This window comes from Hyalella azteca, unplaced genomic scaffold (genome assembly GCF_000764305.2).
Source record: "Hyalella azteca isolate HAZT.00-mixed unplaced genomic scaffold, Hazt_2.0.2 contig8433, whole genome shotgun sequence".
NCBI lineage: Eukaryota > Metazoa > Arthropoda > Malacostraca > Amphipoda > Hyalellidae > Hyalella > Hyalella azteca.
In genome coordinates, this window is record NW_025938527.1 from 340,499 (window position 1) to 347,548 (window position 7,050).

General features: G+C 42.4%; 1 protein-coding gene across 3 annotated transcripts in view; it reads right to left on the reverse strand.

Annotated features, from left to right (window-relative positions):
* LOC108672431 (rho-related BTB domain-containing protein 2) overlaps positions 1-6,525 on the reverse strand; it is a 29,316-nt gene extending 22,791 nt beyond the window's left edge. For all 3 annotated transcript variants that reach the window (XM_018160094.2, XM_018160092.2, XM_018160093.2), the window contains exon 1: positions 6,303-6,525. The gene's annotated coding sequence lies outside the window, so the exon portion shown is untranslated. The remainder of the gene's footprint in view (positions 1-6,302) is intronic.
* Positions 6,526-7,050: the final 525 nt, after the last annotated feature.

Genomic DNA, 7,050 nt, shown 5'->3' on the forward strand with positions numbered 1-7,050 from the left:
CATTATGTATCAATATTTGTAATCAAATTCCTTTACAAAAAATTAATTTCAAACGTTGGCATAAGTCAGAAGAATTCAAATTAAATGTAAAAATTACAAGAAAAGCGAAGCGTATTGTTCTTTCTTCCGTTAAATCACATAAATACAGGGTGATTCACGAAAACTTCCCGTTTTGTACTTCGCGCTAAGCAGCCAGGTGTTGTAGGAAAAGGGCAATTAGTATTTCATATGAAAGGCAATGTCATGAAGTTTTGTCTCCTGTCTTTTCAGTTGCCACTATGCATTGGACAAGTGAGCAGCGTGCGTTTGCTGTTGAGGCGACCTTTTCTAATGGCCGTTCCATCATCGCTATTCGACGAGTATTCCGTACTAGGTTCCGCATTCGTCATTCAGGTCGGGTTCCTGATCGGAAATCGATTTTATGTGGGTAAACACATTTAGGGCAAGTGGAAGTATAAATGCAAGAGGTTCCGGTAATCAGCGGACTCCAACAACACCCGAAAACGTTGACAGTTAGAGAGATGTTTCTGCGTTCTCCAGTAAACACGCTGCTATTCTGGGTTTAGTTTAGTTTAGTTTAGTTTAGTGGCCAAAGCTATTTTTTGTTTACTAGCGCTTCAGCTATTTAGCTATCTCGCACCGAAAGTCAAGATGAACATCACCATAGAGGTGGAAGGTCTCAATTATTCATCACCCACAAGGGGCGGAAGGTCTCAATTGTCCAGCCCGCTGAAGCTGGCTCGAAAGAAGCAGCGTTAGCATCTCAAAGAGTCGAAGTGACAAGGAGGGACAGGTGAAAAGCAACAGAAACGAAGACATTCGAACAAGAGGTCGCTTACACGGGACGTTGGCCGCCCGCACGAGAGAGACACAGAAGGGAAATGTAAGGAATCCTACCTACATAATAAACTTAACCCCACAACTGAGACCTACAGTCAGACACCGCGAGTTCAGCGGTGGGGCGCTCAGGAACAATCCCCCTAGGAACGCGAAATCCCATAGGACTTCTGACGCGCACAGACACCCGTCAGAAATCCCCCCTGAGGGGCTGCTATTCTGGGGATTTCGAATAGCAGTTTGATACGAATACTCCACAAAGAACTACAATTTCATCCCTGCAAATTGTCTGTGGCACAAAAAAAAAAAAAAAAACACAGCGAAAACGTCATTATTGCTCGTGGAAATGCATGTGAAACGCTTTTTGAGAACTCGTGTCACGTTTCCTTTAGTGATGAGGCTTACTTTTACATTTCCGGCAGCGTAAACAAGCAAAACATGCGTTATTGGAGTGATAACAATCCACGTGAACTCCATCAGCGGCCAATTCATTGTGAACGTTTAACTGTGTGGTGTATGGTGTCTAAAGTCGGCATAACTGGCCCTTACTTCTTTGAGGAAAACGAACGCGCAGTAACGGTGACTGCAGCTCGCTACACGCAATTGACTTTTTTGCCTAAAACTGGCTGAAATGAACGGCAGGGGAGCGCAGCCGTGCACCACCAATTTTATGAACTAATAAGCCCTGAATCAAACGCCTTGGCTCTCTCCGGACATCCACCAATCAGCCGTGAACCACTCGGCTTTGTCCTCCGGCCTTGCATAAAACCTGCCGTGCATCACCAGGCCGCGGATCGAATATGACTTCCGGCCATCGTTAAATTATGTAATTTTACGTTCACCGCATCTGAGGTTAGGTTTCAGATAGCATAGTTCTGTTTCAAATTTGATCGTCCTTCGACGAATGGTCGTTCGACCGAGGGCTGGTTCGACGCACGGCCTAGATATGATTGTCCAGAAGTGTTGAAGGCTACGTTCCGGAAGGCATGATTCATGATGGTCCATTACATCCAGGGCAGTGGTGGTCTTCGGCAGGCGACCCAATGTCAGGTAAGCTCGATTACAACGGGATGGAGCCACGGCCCACACCGTGCGCTTCATCCGTATAGGTGATCAATGGATCTTCTGGGACAACATATTGCAAAGCGCCTCTCACCTTGAGAGGTGACTTTCTTTGGCGGGCTGTATTCCCCGGTTTGGCTCCGTGTGATTTGTAATAGGGTATCTTAAATCGATTGTTTACAATGACTGCCCAACGACCCTACCTCATTTGAAGAACAACATATGCCAAGCCATCGCCAACATACCCGTCAATATGCGTCAGCGAGTTGAACATCGACTATCTGAATGCATTGACAATGGGGGCCGTCATTTATCCGATGTCATCTTTCAAACTGAGTGATTATTATTTTACAGAAGACCTACCGTTTAGTCGTACACCGGTAAACTACCGTTCAGTCGTGCACCGGTATTCGTACGCTTGTTGGAATTTGTATGAAAAGTACAGCGCAAATATCGCAATCCTCTTGTGGGCAATCATCCAATCAAAAATGCAAAGGCTTAATTTAAACAGCTAAAAGTTAAACCTTTGTGAGCGCTGCCAAACCCTGTAAAAGATGATCCCTGGATAAGGGTCACCGTTGTCTTTTATCATAGACGAGATGAAAGAATTACACAAGCGGAGCGAAGACGGAAGAACTACACCGTTCACTGATGCCTCTGCGAACTTATGCATCATGAGCGCGTGAAGAACTACACCGTTCACTGAGGCCACTGCGAACATGAACAGAATGTATCATGGGTGCGTGAAGAACTACAGTTCACTGAGGCCACTACAAACATGATGCATCATGGGCGCGTGAAGAACTACACAGTTCATTGCGGCCACTGCGAACATGAACATGATGCATCTTGGGTGCGTGAATAACTACAGTTCACTGAGGCCACTGCGTACATGAACAAGATACATCGTAGGCGCGTGAAGAACTACAGTTCACTGAGGCCACTGCGTGCATGAACAAGATGCATCGTAGGCGCGTGAAGAACTACAGTTCACTGAGGCCACTGCATACATGAACATGATGCATCGTAGGCGCGTGAAGAACTACAGTTCACTGAGGCCACTGCGTACATGAACATGATGCATCGTGGGCGCGGGCTACAGCGCACGTAAGCAAAGGCGAAGGCTATACTGGCAGGGCTCGCCACACTCAAGGTCACGTACGCACGTTGCTGACTCGTCCCTACCGACGGAATTTGAATTCACCGCCCGCCACTGCAAGTCGTGTTAGTCATTACATGGTGGAATTCAAGTTCAGCATTTGAAACAGAGTAGAAAGTAAGAGTTCTAGTTTAATTTTGATGAGGTTATTTTTACTAGGTTTAGGCCGCAATGCTCATTTGGTTGTCACTAGTCATAGAAAATCATCAATTTCATTATAAATATAGAATATTCATAATTGTGATAATGTAGCTACCGCCAGGCATTAATTAACGCCATTACCCATACAATTTGGATACAACCAAGGGAACTGAGCTAGCAGCGATTACGCAAACAAGTCGTCCTGCCCTAATATGTGCGAATGGCACGAAAAGATAGCAGAAAAACTGTTTCCAAAAATTAACCTATCAATAGTTGCATAGTTGCCAAGCTACAACTACGATCACACCCAATAGGATTATAACCATATAGTCTAACGATTGGAAATATGCGCCCCCGAAATAATTTATATTATTTAAAAATTCCCTTTGAATGTACATAAACGTAAATTTCGGAGCCGACCTTCAAACAAGGGCATCTAATTCATTGTGAAAAATCAAGTAAATATACAGGACTTTCCATTGAAATATAGCGTAATCACGTTAAAGACTCTAGCTCGAGAAAACAAATAGCGGCCACATATGATCATATTTGATGACTTGTGCGACGCAATAAAAGAATAGAATCGCGACGAACTACGCACTCCAGAACGTCGAACAGCTGGTCCCTGCTGATGTGAGCGACCTCGCGGCAGAAGGCGATTGCGCTGCGGTCTATGGCTGGAACGAGATAACGGGACAGCGACTATTTTCGTCCCAGACCATTGTCGACCTTGATATTTTTGTGGTGTACACAAGGAAACGTGGCCACTTATGTCAAGCTCTTTGGCGCCCAATTGATTACCTAGTTAATACAGATGTGTTGAACTCGGCAGTTCACAAGTTCTTGCACAGAAATCGAAAGGAGATGTTTGACTGATAACTAAGGCTAAAGCTTACGTAAACTATAAAACCCGGTACCGGTACCGTATTATTTACATCATAAAATATATCTTTTGCACCAAATTTCCAAGATTAAAATTTGATTGTTCTTTGCCACGAGCCCAACTTGAATATTGTATGAAACGATTTGACCGATGGATGCGAATGTACTTCGCAACAATCTGAAATTGAATTGTCAACTTTGATATTTCATGTGGGCGTGTGGCAGAGAAACTTGAATTACAAATATTTATTAATTAGGCGGCAGAAAAATTTAATATCAGTAGTTGCCCTAAGTGTTTGGCGCGCATCATAAGCAACTGATAGAGCGCAACATATGAAGGAATTTTTAAATTTCGTTGCTATTTAGACAACTATATATTCATTGTAGGCAATTGATATAATTGCGGACACCCGAAAACAATGAACAGAACAGCCGATGTCAAAGCTTTGAAACTAGATATGCTGACTGAATTCTAGACTGGAAACACTCGCACCTTCCAGTTTGCTGAAGTAACCATTGATGCGCAGTTAGTGGAAGGAGAAAGCTTGCTGGAATTTCTGATAACCACATTTGCACGACAGATGCAAAATTGATAGGAGTTGAAGAGTCAAATGTATGATTAATTCGCTTGATTGATGTAGAACTTTGATGTCATGTTCAACAGTGATTTGTGCGAACTCGTGATTAGGATACGTGGTTCAGGATGTAATCGGATGTTTATTCTTTACAGGGTTCTTCGTGGATTATTTACAGTAGGGGACAAGAAGTAAAAATACACTCGACAATTGGAATGCACTGCACATCCGTATTCATTATACCTCACTGTAACTTTTTTAATATTGTTTTTTTTAGGGACAGTTATTACAGTTACAATGTACAGACAATTATTGTAGCCCCGTTCGCTGAAGTGGTTTAGTGCAAAACTGTCTCATTGCAGATAGAATGCTGGGATAACTTTTTATTATTAACTTATTGTGTGAAGAGAGACAGATTGCAAACGAAACACTTCGTTATTTAGAAACTTATTTTACTCTGTTATTGTATGCAAGTAGTGGCGCATGAAATATTCTTTTATCTAACTTCCATCCTTGAAAATGTTTGCTTTATTTTAAACTAGCAGCACGAATTGGCGTTGGACAGGATGGATAATCATCGAGATTGAAAAATCATGTTGGTCCCGTTAACCTGCTTCAATCCACAAACACAATACACACCACAATAAAAGCCAACAACAGTATACTGTAATTAATTGGCATTAGTGAAAGTGTTGTCAGCGTGGCAGTTAGTCCACTAGGTCTTTTGCGGATTCTGAAAATCGCCGAATTTTTACCGCTGGTTGCGGGTCTCGCACACGCAACTCACTGTTTCAATTTAAACTTGGCCTGAACTACCCGGCCACCTTACCGATTTCTATCAGAACATTATACAGTTGGTTGTGGTATGGAACCAACAACCCACTGCTCTAATTCTGGTGCTCTAAACTTCAGTCACTCGGTCACCCTGCTGTGATTAACATGCCATTACCTTGACATAGTGTTAGGATACTTCGATTTACAGGGATGTACACTTCACTCACCAGTCACCACTCGTTACGGTGCTCCCATTAGTAATATGTAGGTAGGCTAGTGCTTTTAGCTCATGACCTGGAAGCTCATGTGTCAGAAAAACCCTATGGTTCTGACCACGTAAAACCTATGTCATGTAAAATCTATGTAGCTATCCCGAAAATATGTTGAATATCCTTCCATAAATGCATGATTTTCAAAATATATGGTTATTATTCTGCCAGCTCTCATACGCTGGGATAATTGCGAGTTATTTTCCAGCTATCAAGTGCTACGGACTACGGAGTACGGACAATTCTGAATTTCTGAACGGAGACTTGATCATGAAGTTGCAAATACAGAGATTCCAGAATTTACGCACGTGACATAAAGATGAAGACGGAAGACATTGAGTGGTGCAACCAAAACCAAGCACTAACATCGTGAGATTCATAGCAAGCGTCTCAACACAACATTGCAAGTATTGATCATAAGTTCATGCTTGAACAACTTATATTAGCCCTGTTAGATTATAAACAATAATTTTTTTACTTATAGAGGTTTGAGTAAAATATATTCCATTTCAAACCCTAGATTTGATACAAACTGTTAACAAATAAATAAAACTAGGGTTTATTCAGTCAATGTTTGCAACAAACATACACATCCAAACTCACTTGACTCTTTAATGACGAAAGAACCTTTGTTTACTGCGACTGCAACGATAGTCAGACATGGAAATAAGTAACGAATAAGATTTCAGCGTCGATATGCTATCCTCCTTAGTATCAGTTACAGTGGCGAAGCTAAACAAAGCAACTGCTGCGACATGCACACTAAACTCGTCTGCCTCTTGACAGGGACACAACCTCACCCACCAATGTCGCTTCTCTCACTAAACTCTAAAGTCTAAACAAGGCTGCCGAAGCGAATGCCGCGAAGTCAATGGCAGACGAAGGCCAGAATAAGGAAGAGGCAGGAACGCAGCAACAACTTGCGCACAGCTGATTGTTCTAATATTCGTTCGGCTTCTGGAGCAAATCCACAGAGCCACATTATGAGCTTGGAAGGGATTCAAGATTTAGGGCACGAGTGCAGGAAGTTTGATTGCACGATATCCCTTAATTAATAAAGGGGAAGGACTGGTCTATCTTGATGCCACGTTCATGCAATACATAGACTTACGTCACATCGTGTATTTTATCCGCAATAGTAAATCATTGCAACAGAAATCGTAGTTTTGTACGAGTTAATGCCGAATTTAAGGCCATGACAAGATGTGGTAAACAAGTAGGGATCAGATGAAGTAAATTTATTAAGCAGCCATACATGTATTTCGTAAAAATATTTCTGAACCACAGAATCTGGAATTAAATCATTCAGACATCTTGTGCGAAGGAAATGCCAGGACACAGCTCAATCCGG